Source organism: Thermobia domestica, chromosome 17 (genome assembly GCF_964235325.1).
Source record: "Thermobia domestica chromosome 17, izTheDome1.hap1.1, whole genome shotgun sequence".
NCBI classification, from domain to species: domain Eukaryota; kingdom Metazoa; phylum Arthropoda; class Insecta; order Zygentoma; family Lepismatidae; genus Thermobia; species Thermobia domestica.
In genome coordinates, this window is record NC_137470.1 from 139,949,949 (window position 1) to 139,966,769 (window position 16,821).

The window sequence follows — 16,821 nt, forward strand, 5'->3', positions numbered from 1 at the left end:
GTGAAAGCATCTATCGATCGAGACAAATGAATTGATTTATATGTGTGTTTTAACTTTTTTTTTTTTTTTTTGCTCCAAGGCTATTATGGTAATATGTGCAGCACAGTGCGAAAGGGATAGTTCGATGGTTGTACAATCCGCGGCAAAAAACCTGCAACATGAGCATATAAGTTTATTGTGAAATGACGAAGTCTTTTGCTCCAAAATAAGTGTGCACGGGAGGAGGCCGAGGTTTATCTGGCGTGATTCGTTCCACTTAGAGGTTATGTTCATTCCCTGTGCTGTTAGGCGTAGTTTCACAATAAACTTACATCCTCATGTTGCAGGTTTTTTGCCGCGGATTGTACAAGTCACAGTTAAATTAGGGTTGCCATATTTTAAAATCAGAAAAGTGAGGGTTCTAAACCGTAAGTATTGATGTGAACTTCCGTGTTACAAATACTGATTTGCGATCCTTAGTACTTTTTTTTTAGTTATTTCTTTGATGACACTTCCAATGTACTTTTCGGCTGCAGGGAAGCAAACTGCATCCCACCTGATTTTCATATATGTTGTAAATTAGACCACAAGGAACACGAATATGAAGGAATTTTGACATTTCGAATGTCGGAACTCGAGATATTCGAACATAAATTGACCATGGAAGCAAACTGGACTCTACCTGATTTTTATATATTTTGTAAATTAGACCACAAGAAACACGAATATGAAGGAATTTTGACATTTCAAATGTCGGAACTCGAGATATTCGAACATAAATTGACCATGGAAGCAAACTGGACTCTACCTGATTTTTATATATTTTGTAAAGTAGACCACAAGGTACACGTATCTGAAGGAATTTTGACATTCCGAATTTCGGAACTCGAGATATTCGAACATAAAGTGAACACGGAAGCAAACTAGACCCCAATTGATTTTTATATATTTTGTAAATTAAACCACGAGGAACACGAATCTGAAGGAATTTTGACATTCCGAATTTCGGAACTCGAGATATTCGATCATAAACTGACCAGGAAGCAAAAATGACCCCATTTGATCTTTATATATTTTGTAAACTGGACCAAAATGAGCAATAATCTGAACGAATTTTGACATTCTGACTTCCCGAACTCGAGATACTAGAACTTATACAGTAGTTTTATGTAATATGTAAAAAAGTAACGAAGAAAGTTTTGTCGCTTTTTGACCTATGACTTACAGCATCGATATATCACCTAAGACGTACCTGGAAGATCAAAAACAGTACCCATCAGTATCAATGACCTTCTGCCAACGTTCGGGATGGGCATGGATTCCTTCGCGGTAGAACTTGGTTTACCGTGAAGCGAAGAAGGTATCAAGTGCATTTAGCACCTCTACTACGGAGTTGAACTGGAGTCCTCTAAAGTGAGTGTCCAAGGAAAGGAACAGGTGATAACAGGAAGGTACAATGTCCGGACAGTATGGCGCATGTAATAGTGTTTCCCATCCAAAGCGTAGGATGGTGTCCCGGCTCATTCTAGCTATGTGGGGTATAGCGTTGTTCCGTAACGGGGGAACCCCATAGCGATTGAGAAGTGTTGGCTCCAGGGTTTTGAGTTTTTCTTGAACACGGCTCAACTGCTGACAGTAGACAGTTGCATTGATGTTCTGTTCTGACCACCCGGTAGCAGTTCCCGATGCACGATGTCGTGAGCAGTCCACCAAACACACAGGAGGACTTTCTGCTGCATTGCTGATTTCAGCTGTTTTGGAACCAGTTCATGGGATTTTAACCAATGATGACGCCGTGGAGCTTCGTACAGGACCCACTTCTCAACACATGTCAACATCCTGTCCAGAAATGGCTCCTTCCTCAGACGAGACAGCAAAGAATCACAGGTGTCTGCACGCGTAGCCTTCTGGCCCGGAGACAAATCAGTGCTTCCCAAATTGATAGAGGTGCTGGCGAATGGTTTCTCCACTAACATTGAATGTTAGCCCCAGTTCCTCACATGTCTGTCCACAGTTCGGCTCAACTGCTACCTGAAGATCCTCATTTTGTACATGTGTTGGTCTTCCGGCACGTGTGGTGCGTCTTTCGTGAGTGTTTCGTCACCGTTCTTAAACTTGTTAAACCACCCTTGCACTGTCTGCGTAATCACGACACCCTCACCAAAGCCCTGAGGTATCTTCCGCTCTGCTGCAGTGGTATTCGATCCAAGTTTGAACTCGTATAGCATACACGCCCTTATGACGCTCTGTGGAGGTTCCATATTCACTCAGTCCTTACACAAATTCACGTTGTAACTGAACTGCCACAACCAGGTAGAATATTGGATATACCCACACCAACAACTGACCTTCGCCTTATATCCATTCGCATTCAACTCACGGTATGAAGGTCAATTTAACACACATCTCCACAAAAAGCGACAGAACTTTCTTGGTTACCTTTATATATCTCACAGGACATAATATGTTTTGTATAGAGAATATTATGTTTTTTCATATAGATAGATAGCGTCTATATTAAACTTTAAGTTTTAATATCTCGAGTTCCGAAACTCGGAATGTCCAATTTCCTTCAGATTCGTGTTCCTTGTGGTCTAATTTACAAACTATATAAAGATCAGGGGAGGTCCAATTTGCTTCCCTGCATCCTACTTTTCAAACGAAACAGTTTTCCAGAGTGTACATTTTGCTTCAAACTGAGTTCTGCCCTGGCTAAGAAACGTAAATTCGCTTCTATAAGAGTTTTGAAAGTTACACTTGAAATTGTCGTTCGGCATTCTTGTAGCTTATGAAGGCATGATTAATTCAAGTATGTTTGTCAAAACATCTACAAACGAATATTCATTCGTATAGAACTTCCAATACATTACATTAAAAACACATGAACTACACAAAGAAAACCATTGTGCATTAGAGCAGATCTCTTATTAGCACATGATTCTGCACACGCGCACTGCTCAGATAGCCCAGAGCCTGAGCCTGAGCCCGAGCGCGAGTTCAAATTTAACTCAATCGCGATTGAGATTGTCAGAGGTGTAACGGTTTACGTTGAATGTACCATACCAACTAAGTCCTCTTAGATTTTTCTCCAATCCCAAAAAGCGGGTGGTTTTTCGTGATTAAGATATGTTTAAGCGGGGGACGAATATAGAACCTGAAAATCGGGTGGTACCCGCTAAAATGGGTTAATAACCCAACACAAAGCTCAATAGAAATGAGGTATATCCCTATACACATGCAACTCACGAAATTCAATTTGAAATATCATCCACTTAGACCAGCGTTTCCCAACCTTTTTCAACTTGCGGCACACTACGGGTATAACTTGGATTCTCGCGGCACACTTATAGATATTATTATTTGTAAATATATATAAAAAATACCGTGGTATTTTTGCTGTGATTACTGATCTCCTTTTCACAGAGAAGAAAGCTCGATCACTGGTTTTTCCCCGTGGTAAATCACTATGCTTATTTTTCGTGCTAATTTAAAAACAGAAAACAATTGCAATGAAATATTGGACTTGGGTTTTTAAAATTACGCTTCTTTTTCGAAAACTGTATCCAACCTTTCACTAAGAAGGAAGATCACTAAATAACGAACGAACAAACAAATATCTTTTACTTTTAAAACACAAATGTAGGTAATTTGTCGAAAGGATTGAATGGTATTTTAAATTTTCAAGTTACGAAATAGTCTGAACAATAAAGAAGCAATAATGGTCATATCAATTACAAATACTTTTTTCAATATTAGAAATGTACAGAACAGTAACCTGGTATGAAACTTAAAATTGTGGCTTCATAGTAGAGGTTCATAGTAATGGGAAATACAAATATATATTTTCCCCTGCGTTTTGCAATTTGATTGCTATACCATTAATCATTTTGTTTCAATTTCCTCGCGGCACACCAACGGCCCATTCACGGCACACCGGTTGGGAAACGCTGACTTAGACAGTCATCTTTTATATTATTATTACTCTTTCCCCTTGTTTTTAAAAATAGTACTGCCACTCTTTCTTTTGTTAACAAAAAGGCACCACCTCACTTTCTTAATAAAAAAGAAAAAAAGAAAATCTCTATCTCAATACACAATTTTATTGTTGATTTGTTGCCACTCCGATAAATGTGAATGTTGTGGTTTTGCATGTGTTGACTGGCTTCTTATCGCAAGTCCCAGACACCTGCAATAGCTTATACGTGAAGGAAACACCGATCATATTTTATTCTATCGTTTTACTTCCCAATAACGATAGCCGTGCCTCTTTGAGAAATTGCAACTTAGTTTTTTATTCTGCCAATTGTAAAAGTATATTCACCAAGAATTTTCCCACACTTTAAGACATTTTAAGAAAAAATATCTTTTTTTCCTTCTGCAAATTTTGATCATTTTTTCCCTACGCCGAGGGAAATTTCCCTCCATCTGGCAACTGTGAGCCGGAGTGGGGACAGATTCTTTGCTGTTTTCTCGTCGTTACGTGCTGTCGTATTTTTGTGACATTTGCGGTTTTCGGTTTTTCAGAAAACCAATTTTCTGAAAACCGAAAACCGCAAATGCGGTTTTCAAAACCGAAACCGCAAAAGCGGTTTTCAAAACCGAAACCGCAAAAGCGGTTTTCAAAACCGAAACCGCAAATGCGGTTTTTAAAACCGAAACCGCAAATGCGGTTTTCAAAACCGAAACCGCAAATGCGGTTTTCAAAACCGAAACCGCAAATGCGGTTTTCAAAACCGAAACCGCAAATGCGGTTTTCAAAACCGAAACCGCAAAAGCGGTTTTCAAAACCGACATTTCGGTTTTATGAAATTTCACTTTTTTCAAAAACCGGTTTTCGGTTTTTTCAAAAAACGATTTCGACAGCACTAGTTTCTATACTACTAGGGTATATTAAAATTTAGTTTCCTATGCGTTACTACATACATTAAAAAACATTTTTTTAAAAGAATTACTACCGAATATTACTACCGCTCCGCTAATAAGAGGGAGACAGATTGAGGATACCAAACACCCCTACCGTTGATTGAGAAATATTTAGGTGTCGACACTGATGAGCAACATCTACATATGAATTTGAATGTTTTATGGGCTTTAGACAATTGATTCAGACCGGGAAACATGGGGGACAGAATGTTGGAAGCAAGTAGTCCAGTCCCTAGTTTGAATGCCTGGAATGAGTAATGACTCTTCCCCCCTTGGTTAAACCTGCCGAAATTGGAAGCAATATCAAAGAAGCACTGCTTCGAAAAAAGAGGGAGCAAACATGCATAAATAGTCAAGAGTCGGATTTAGGTTTAGTGGGGCCCCAAGCTGTTGAAGGTAATGGGGTCCTTTATGTGTCCAGATGAACATACGCACCCTACATACAGCAATGAAGAAACTAGAGATAATTTAGGGAGCAGACTGGTAGAAGGAGCCCCATTAATTACACGAACGTAGGCTACACAGCAGGAAGCACTGTTGCTACGTATATATAAATTTTACTTTATTTTTTTTTATTTTCTTATATTTTAGAAATCCAATTTTTCTTTAGATTTTGGGGCCCCCAAGAGAGCGGGGCCCTAAGCTATAGCTCGTTTCGCTTACACGTAACTCCGGCACTGTAAATAGTATACATATACAGGCGCGGATCCAAGGGTGGCTATAGAGGCTATAGCCCCCCCCCCCTTGACGCTCAGGTATACACTGGATAAAATGGGCTTCAATCCTGTTTACTCTGGATAAAGAGGCAAACTATGGTTTACCTCCTCCCTTGATCATATCCTGGATCCGCCACTATATATATATATATATATATATATATATATATATATATATATATATATGTGTGTGTGTGTGTGTGTGTGTGTGTACATGTATGTATGTATATAAATGTGTGTGTCTAGTATGTTGTACGATGGAAGCTGATGAAAGAGCTTTATACCATATTATTCTTGATTTTTTGACAGGTAAACAGAGAATATTTCGGGAATTAATCTATCCTAAAGATTATAATAATGTATCTTATTTTTTCTCTTGCATGTATATTCTTAGCCTGCAGGAAGTTTTCATTTCTTTCTTGGAATAGATAAACGAAGACTTTGGTTCGGCTTCTCCTTCACAAATTTTTGTCGAAAGGTTGACTTTATCGCTACAAACACAAATTACTTCTTCTCACAGAAACCATCTACAAACACACTGTACTGCTGAAACAGAAACCATCAACCAAAGAGGTCATAAATTTTGCCATTCCTCGTGTTTGAAGTTCCCGTTCTTCACAATGATTTCCTTCCTCCCGCCCCTGTTAAGAAGTTCAAAGTAGATTTTCAAAAGGACTGGCTCCCGCTGAGAAGGAAAGGGGGATGAGGAATGACTATAGTGCCATCTAGCAGTTATACCGCCAAGTACGTGAACACGAAAAAATCTGATTTCTGTAGATTCAATTATGAAGGATATAATTTCTCATCGATTGTGAAATGGATGTCTTTGGAAACAGCGAAAAAATAGTACAGTAGCGCACAAATACAAAGATTGTACTCCATTCTCAAAAAAGTCCTGAGTTTTTAGCTCTTTTCCTTACTCTAAAAAAACAGAAGACTTTTCCGTCTGATTTTGATCATTTTCTTATGGGAATTTGGATTATAATTATCTGTATTTATAAGAAGAAAATATCACGCACAGTGTTCAAATTGCACCTTTAAAATGAGATGCATCATATTTAGTGCGCTACTGAGACATTTTTGCGAAAGAACGAAATGAAACCGTGATTTGCCTAAAAAATGGTTGAGATCCCATGTTAAATTGAACACCAATATTCCGGCCGCTGTGGCGCACTCCTTCTCCCTCTTAAGGCGGATTTTCCTGCAAGCGTCTGTTACATTCGTAGCTTGCGATATCTATGTGTAGCCAACAAGAAGTTGTGTTACACGTAGAACCATACTTACTTAAACAACTTTCTCAATTGGCTATTCAGCCACATCGCAAGCAAAAAACACGCTGACATGAAAATCCGCCTTTAAACTGCGCACTGGTAGTTCGAATAGTGTTAGTGCTGCAATTCTAGGGCTGGAAAGGGAACAACAAGTTTTTAATATGTGTGTATCTGTCATAATGTCCTTCTAAAATTAATAATAATAATAATAATAATAATAATAATAATAAAGCTATAACTTCGGAGTCGCGGTTTGATCGCGAGATCTCATAACATTTGAAGAAGCTATTGTGACAACGACATTTCACAAGAGTGTTGACCATTTGGTGCTAATCTTTGATGGAAGATATATTCTACACAACAAGAGGTCGAATAATGAGTATGAACGAAAAGCGTACCTTGGACACAAAAAAAGTTGCCTCTATGTGAGCCATTTACTATTTATACTACAACTGGTTATGTTGTAGATATGCTGGAACCTTATACTGCAATCACCAAGGACGCAACAATACTAAAATATCTATTTCAAGATCCAAACGGGCGAGCGATTTTCATGACACAAGGTGATATTTACCATATTGTGTCAATCGCGGCATTCGGGATAAAACTCAGTTTGGAAGAAATATAATTTACAATTTTAATGGCCTACACTGAAAAGTAAGCGCAGGCTACTGACTACAGCTGGGGCGAATTTTTCCCGCTGTTACAAAAATTCGCTGGGTTGTTGAGGTCGTTCATTGTATTGTTAGACAAGTGTTCTCTTCTACGTCACCGATTGCACAAGTTGCTTCCTCAAAATGCATCGCTATGCCGGATAGCTTTTTTCTTTTCTTTCTTTTTTTACGTAATACTTTTGGTAATCGTCTTAATTCTGATGATGGTCTCAAGGAAGACGTCCAACAAATGGAACGATATCACATCGCAGAGAACACATTAGGACTAGGAGAAGAAGAGCACGGTTGAGACATATGTACGCTCTCTTTCACAAAAGTCACATTTGCAGATATCGTGGACTTCCCGGAATTGACAGAAAGAGATATAAAAATTCTTTTTACAGGTTCCAATCAGTTGTCTCAGGCAGTTTCCTACTCACAAGTCAGCTGAAATGACGAACGAGAGCTCTTTTCGTGGCTAAGCGGTTAGCGTACGTGCAATTGGCGTGGGAGGCCCAGGTTCTATTCCTGGCAGGAGCGCATGTGGTTCCGATTCCACGTTAATCTGTAGGTTCACGCTCATATAGCTTTGCTGCTGAAAGGGACGTTAAACTCAAAATCAACTCTCCACCCCCCCCAAATACCCACAGCGTTAAATTCGAGGTACGATCTCGACATATTAGTAGGAATACATACAGGTGTCATATTGATTTTGTTCCAAATACAATAGAGTATTCGGGTCTAAAGCCGCATTATTGTGAATGTGCGCATGGGAATCGGAAAGTTTGATGTTCATATGTCGGTGCAAACATTAATTATCTTTCACATTCTCGATCCTTTGCTAAGATTGTTCGACCTACAGGGATTTTAAGCAAATTGTGTGTTACCGGCCTTGTCACTCTAGTAATAAACGCACAGAGTGATGAAGATTGAAGGTTCCACATACTGTGTCCTTCATTTTCCTTGTAATATTTTCTAACACAGGAAAGACGCTGAAAAAGCATTTTGAATGTGCTTGTATTATCATCACCTTGTGCATTATCCGCTTCAGTTCTTACAGGGATCCTGAAACACGAGTAAAAACCAATATTAAATATACAACTAGAAACCACTGAGTATGACAACACTTCTACATAAAATTATGGGAGAACTTCGTGAATTGTATAAGAGTGTAAACTAAAAAGTAGCTAGTACCCAAACGTCCCTTCATAAAGAATTTGCAGAATTTAGACTTTGAAAAATCACGAAGCAGTCAAAATCTGCTTAATACTTTCCTGGGCTCGTAAACGTTCGATGCAATCAAAGATACTGCAAAGATGGAGGAGGAAGAAAAATAACGTAAGAGGCAATGAGGGCTAACTATGAAATTCAAAAGAATGAATACACTGGTGAACAGTATGGGATTCGGAATATCGTGCCGTGTCCAAGGAATGAAGACAAAGCCAATTGAACTGACAGACTTGAAAACAGTTGGAAGGAAAGAAATGTTCAAAAAGTAGTTTTCCTTGTGTGGAGCTTTAGTCTCGTTCAACAGCGAGGCTATATGTTTACCGTATGATTCGAACGGCCTGAACTCCCATTTGGAAGCTCGAGTCTCCTGTGCTGAAGACACTTATGATAACCATTAAGTAATGCATGAAAGCTAAAATAAATAAAAATCAGTACTCGGTTGAGTGTTTCGGAGTGCTGTTTTATTTCACAGCATAACAATCGTGTCAATTCTAAACGTTACGTGAATAATCGTAAACTTTAATGCTTTGTAGCTGTTAGAATGCTAACTTGGTTTATTTCTTAATGAAAGTATTTATAAGCTGAAAATTTGTTCCTAGATCTTATATATCAAGGGAAGGAACGGGCATTCAACTCCGAAGTCACATTGGTCCTATTAGGTGAGTCTAGGACGGGGGAAGGAAGCGATCCTTTTCTGAGAAGGTACCATCCAGGCATTCGCCTGGTGCGACTGAGGAAAATCAGGGAAAACATCATTCAGGATGGCTTGTCAGAGCAGAGTTCGTGCCCACGCTCGACCTACCCAAATGCCGCGTATCAGGCAGATGCTGTATACTAATACTGTACACAATACTATCAGCACGCTTTCTTACTCTGCAACATATGAAACAAAGGAACTACTTTTATTATGTAATATAATTAGAAACCACGATGTTCACCGAATACACTTTACCTGATTGGAAGAGTATCTAAAGTACTGGGGTGAGTTTCGCTTAGATTAAAGAGGTCTTCTGTTCTCTTCCATTTTTTGTAGTGAAATAAGAAACTTGTCATGTACAAACATGGCTTCTAACTCTATAAAAAAGTAAACATCTAGAACTATTTTACGAACTAGTTGGCATTATCGCTGTTTATATATGTCCTGCAACTTTCGCTCATGAAACTCAAAGAGCGACATTGCATGAGAATTGCATCGTTTAAAAGATCTATTAGGAGAGGTTTAGTTCTTACCTTTCATCGAATCAATATGTGATTCCTGTTTTTGGTGAAGTGCTAGTGATGGGTGATAGTTGCCTGTCTTTTGCCATCTCACGGAACGTATTGTTGTTACACTTTTCTCTGTTTTCCCCCAGACACACTGTGCAGAAATATCAAATCTCTCTACTTGTTGAAGAACTTACTGTAGGTATTGAAAAACGCAAATTATCTTCGATTTTTGAAGGGGGTTAGGTGAAGGTTCGAGGTCATCGCTATCCGATGATGATAAACTAGGTATAGGAGACAGCTTCTTAAGTTTTCGAGACTTTCTTTTCGTTATCTTCCGAGGTTATGACCAAGTACTGTATTCTTTATTACAAATGGTAACCTATCATCCATCTATTGCAAGCTGAACACCTATTGCTGGGAGAGTTGTATCGATTGGTATATGATTTATCTTTAGACATTATTTTTCGTCATTCCCTAACGGAATATAGTATACATGAAGCTGCATCAGTTCCCGAAGGAGCAGGACGCTCATACTTTTAGGGATTATTCATTGAGTATGTTCGAACTTACAAAGGGGGTAACAAAACAACTTTTATTTACTTATCGACTGATACGAAAATAAAAAAAGAACGTACCTGTATTTTATATCTGCATGTGTAGTGCCCTTGTACTTTATCCATGACTATGTGTGTGCGGGGGGGGGGGGAAATTAACGCATATCGCATGTCTTGTGCACATGGATACTTCTTACTATTGCACTACGTAGAAAATTTATGGTTTTTCATGTAGAAGTGGTAATAGAACACAGAAGAAACGCAGATCAGGGGGTTCTCATGTATACTATTACCCCTTAACGATATCATTAAATGTTATTTTGTGCATGAAAATAGAATTTCGGAGCAAGTCACAACGATCAGTAGTTTTTATGAACCTACGTACTCTTACAAGGGAAGTACTAGAAGTGGTACGCGCGGGAATATGCATGTGTTATATATTGTTGGATAGGTCACATCAAGTACACCTCACATGAGAAATATCTCGATTCAATGAGCCCTATAGGGGACATTGCGATTATTTGAAGATCCGAACAAGGCACGCCCCGAAACACCAGAAAATGTTGACAAAATAGGAAGCCATGATGTAATTGTTTTGAGACAATGTGTGTATATATAGGTTTTAAAGGTAGCTGAATACAGATGTCATCAAATGTTTACAAATCTAAATGGCGGATTCAACATGGCGGACACAAATCACAAATAAACAAGCTATGGATCTGAAATTGGGTATATAGAGATATTCGATTTAACTGTGTATGAAATGAATCGGATATCTAAACTGTAAAATTCAAAATGGCGGATCCAAGGTGATGGACAAAGTGCAAAACACTGCTATGGAACTGAAAGAAGGTAGGTTGAGATTTTTGTGGTCGCGGAGTACGAATCCAATGTTAAAAGTGCGAAAAACAATATGACGGATCCAATGTGGCGGACAAAAAGTGCAGAAGTACAGAATGGACATATGTGTATCGAGACGAGTAGGTATATTCCGATATGTTCTCAAACTACGCACGTATGTGGTCGTTTTAGACAATGGGTAGAGAGGTTAGTTGAATAGAAATACACTATTGTTTAAATGACATCTGATGACAGGTAATGGTTGGTGTACTATTGTATGTATAGGTGGGTAGAGAGTTTAGTTGTATAGAAATACACTATTGTTTAAATGACATATGATGACAGGTAATGGTTGGTGTATTATTGTATGTATAGGAGTTACACAAAAGAGAATAATAAAAGATGTCAAAGTTGTAAAGATAAATGATTAGTAAAAGAAAAGAAACAAACCTTGGGAACTTGTTGAACAATAGTAGATTGTTAAAAAGAATAATAGAACTATACAATACATTGTAGGAAGAATTTTAAATGAAAGACGATAATAATAATAATAATAAAAAGAGAAATCTCACAGGTGCATGCTTTAAAAATAATAAAAGAGAAACCTTGGGAACTTGTTGAACAATGGTAGATTGTTATAAAGAATAATAGAACTACACAATACAATGTAGGAAGAATTTTAAATAAAAGAAGAGAATAATAATAAAAAGAGAAACCTCGCACCTGTGTGCTTAAAAGAATAATAATTTAGGTGACGAACAATGGTAGATTGTTATAAAGAAAATATTGTTATAAAGAGTGTCCCATTACTGTTCTTAAATGACTTGTCGGAAGAGACCACGTTATAGTTGGGAGCATATTGACTATAGCATGCTTAGCCTAGTCTATACAGAGGAAAGCAAAAGACGATGTAGAAATAAAAGTTCTTAAATGCCATAGAAAATGAAATCTTTAAGTTTGACCATTTACGGTTATACCGGTTAGGCTAAAGGAGACGGTAATAATGGGAAATGAGTAAATTGACGTAATGAGAGTGTGGGAGAAAACGGGAAAACTCCGAGAAAACTAACGAGCACGGTGTTTGTTTATGACAAAGTTTATATGGCGTGAGCTGGGATTCAATGAGGGACCCCAAGCACCGGAGGTGAATATATAGTATTGAGCCACTGCAACTCCCCTTTATATATATATATATATATATATATATATTTGAATTTATTATAGAAAGAGGATATGAGATATAGACTTATAGTTAATTGTTGAATTGGAAAGACATAAGTAAAGTTTGGTTGTATTTTAAATTTAGTTGATAATTTTAAAAGCAAGGCTATGTAATTTGAGACTTACAAAATAACGTGGAATTGGAATTAATTGAGTTAATGTGGTGAATTGAATTGTTTTACGTTAAAGGCACCGCTACCTTAATTGCAAAATTGTAAATTGCCATGTATTTTTGCATGTACATAGAAGGTTATGTAATAGTGGTATGGCTTTAAATGCATAGTTGTTATGTAAGAGTTTCCCGATGACAGTTTTTTTAATATTGGAAAGACCCCCTAACATTTATGACACGTAAATTACCATAGGTGCAAGTGTGCCATGATGATATATCCATTAGGCTATAAACATGAGTAATAAGTATTTGAAAAAAAGTGGGAAGTAAAAAAAATAACAGCACAAACTTACATGTCCATGATTAATTAGACACATTTTTGCAACAGAGATAATTGGATTATTAGTAACCCACTGTGTCCTGAAACCAAATATACTTGTTAGCTAAAGAATTAGGCAAAAACCCCTTGTGATATTAGTTTGGATTAAACTAGTAACTTGCAGAGAAATGTTTTAATACTTAAAATTATTTAAATTGATACCTATAATGACTTTTATTGGCAATAGCAGTATTTGAGGGAGAGGGAAAAATTTAGGGGATTGTGCCCGCGACTTAAATATTATTATTATTATTATTATTGGAATTTATGATATGTTATAAGTGTTGTACAGTTTTGTGCAATTGACCTTATCGCAAGTGTAATAAAAAATGAAATGCAGGAAACAGGAAAACACTGGGGCCTAAAGTATAAACATTTGCTTAATATTTATTAGAATATTGGTTTGAATGCAAAATAGAAGATAAAATATTTAGTTAGACTGGAAGTAAATTCAAGTTTTATACTATAGAAATATAAGTATGGAAAAATCAAATGAAGTATATTCCAAGACCTTATCTAAAATGTAGGTATGAAGAAGATTTGTTTTTTAGGAAAGCTGATTTTTTCCCTATATTAATTTATTGAAAATATTGAATACTTATTGTGGTATTTAGCACTTTATATTGCATGGTAATGCAAGTTAGGGTAAAGGGAGATGATAATTAAGGACGTAGAAGGAAACGGAAGAATTCCGAAAAAACTCATGAACATAATATTTTTTATTATAAGGTTACTTAGTCAAAGAACGGAACTATGGACCAAATGTACTAGAGAAAATTAATTTAGTAACTGAATATTTCGACTTTTTAGTTTAGGATTTGTGTAGCAAAAGTAAAATAAAAGCGTTATGATAACTGAATATTGCGTTGCTAGTATCGCAAATACCACTGTTTCCTAGGAAAAATTGTTGCGTAATTTTTCTGGTATTTATTATGGAATTTCATATAGATGATATGAAATTTTAGATGATACGAATATGTGCATACAAACGTAATAAGGACGAAGCCAATTTGATATTTTAGACATATAGGGAAACACACAGAAATTTTTGTTGGGAGGGATACAAAGTAATTGTGTTAGCAACTGTTTGAAATCGATGATTTTTAAGGCCTTGTTGACAGTTGTATGTAGGTTACTTTTAAAAGTAAGGTAAAAATTGCCGAGGAAAATTAGTTTGATTATGAATGAAGGAAGGATGTTTTACTTTTGTTGAAATTATGGGTAAATTACAATATAGACATGATTTTAGGAGATTAGCTCCTCGGAGTTTTTACTGGTGGGGAAACAAATAAATAAATAATGAAATAACTATGGTAGATTAAATTATAGGTGCTAAGCGAATAATTATGAGAGTTATATTTGAGAAATAAGACTCACAATTTAACTGAGTAATATTTGTACAATATATATTTATTTTTGAGAATAGAACCGTGAATTGGTATTGATAGTTATATAAATGAATGCCTGAGTTGTTAAGAGACATAAAAATAAGGTCATACTTATTTTGATATATTTTTAACAGCACGCTTGCTTAAATATAACCTTTGAAATTTTATAATATTATTTGTTATTTATAAGTGTTGATTTTTGTTTGTTGCAGGATGGCAGAGCACAGAGAAATTCAAGTTCTCGATTTAAGCAAAGATGATAATGATGTAATTATATTAGATGACAAAGAGGAGGATGAAATAATAGTAGAAGATTTAAATGAATTAGCTGCCGAAGAGGAGGAGGATGAGATAATAGTAGAAGATTAAATGAATTAGCTGTCGAAGAGGAGGAGGAGGGGAGGATGAGATAATAGTAGAAGATCTGATTGAATTAGATGCCGAAGAGTAGGATGAGGGGGGACAAATTAATAATAATTTTAATGTGGTGGAAAATGGAAATATTTTTCCAAATTGGTTAAATGACGAATTTTATAATATTGTGGTGGGAGTAGGTGAATATTTACGTAGTAATTTTAATATTCACCTTTCACAATTACAATTAGAATGTATATTGATGAGGTTAATTGATGATACATGTAGTGAATATTATTGCTATGAACATCCAAATATGCAAGAGCAGTAAATATAAACAAAAAAAGAAAGAAAATGAAAAAAGAAGAAGACGAGCTATGGACATTGTTTCCCCTAGATGAGGAAACAAAGACTATTAATAATTATTGTGAAAAGAGTGGAGGCAATAGAAAAACAGTTTAAAGAAAAGAAAAATGTAGAAAAAGAAAAAATTGTAGATATCGAATAAAAAAGTAAAGAAAAAAATTAGAATAGAAATTTAATTTGAGTGTTTTATTAAATACGCTGTTTCTTTCCTTTTCATTCCAATGTGTTTACTTTAGGTAATTTGCACTGTGAAAAATCAAGTTTTAAGGTTGGTTGGTTGGAAACCTTTATAGCGACCACAATTTTATTTTGTTGTTTTGCAGTGTTACCTTTCGGTCCTAGAAAGAGCGAAGCGATTGCATGTGAGGTAAGATATTGTATATTTACTGAATGAGCTTAGAAATGTGTTTCACAGGAATTTAAGAATGTCTGCATGCTGAAATTACAGGAAAAAAGTCTATAGAAACCTTATAAGAAGAATAATGCTGAAAATACAATTTTGTAAATAATTCCCAATTGCTGGTTAAAGATGCTTTTTAAACTTAGAAAAACTGATTAAATTAGAGAATGTAGGAATAAAAGACACATTTTAGGTAATGCGAGCTGGAATTGAACTAAGCATTCCAGCTGTTTAAATATTTATTATTATTATTATTATTATTATTATTATTATTATTATTATTATTATTATTATTATTATAGTTACTGGTAATTGTAAAATAATTCTTAAAAAGTGTATCTTTGATCAACACATTGTCAATCATATCATAAAAGTCTAGCTACGAAAGCTTCTCATTTCAAAACTACGAAAAGAATTATCAAAGTTCTGTGTGTACAGTAAATAACATTAATAATTTATTTATAGTACATCATTGTGTAAAATATTTACTGTTTAAGAAAAAATAATTCAAACTGCAATTATATATTTTGTGCGTCAGTAATACAATGGAAGGACACTCTGTGATCTGTACCATGTTGTCAGCACAAGAAGCACGCGGATATGAAAATCCAAATGAAGTTTTATTTACGTGGGAAGTGTTAACACAATGTCATGCTACGGGTGCAAGGGTAAGCAATGAAGCTTATTCCAAGCTATTGCAGGCGTTGTTTATGCATTTTGGTTGTGATCCTCATGTTGTTTTGAAAAAAATGTAAGTCTGCAAAAGATATTATTGATTTATATCATGTAGGTTTCTTTCGCCAAGATAATATAAAGAATTTAGCTCGTGAGAAGTTTATGGAACTTGTGTCTGAAGGAAAAACTAATAGTTTAACTACAGATGATTTTAGCGTGTACATGGAAAATTTTATAAACTTTGCAAGTTCTAATACTAATTCTGTATCACAATCTAACATGCATGGGAGTGGTAAAACAAATGAATATTTTCGTATTGTTAATAGTACAACCAAACATTATACTTATTTTGGACTTACGGGAAAAGAAGTTACAATTGAACGTATGCAAACTAGTGGAATTGATGATCCTGAAAACTATATTCAGTTATTCTTTGCTTCCACGATTAATAAACCAATATACATTTCGTGGCGTCAAAAGTCAGATTTAAGCTCCGACATTCTATTTTGTAATATTGAAAATGTATTAAATAGTAATGAAAATTATTTATTAGG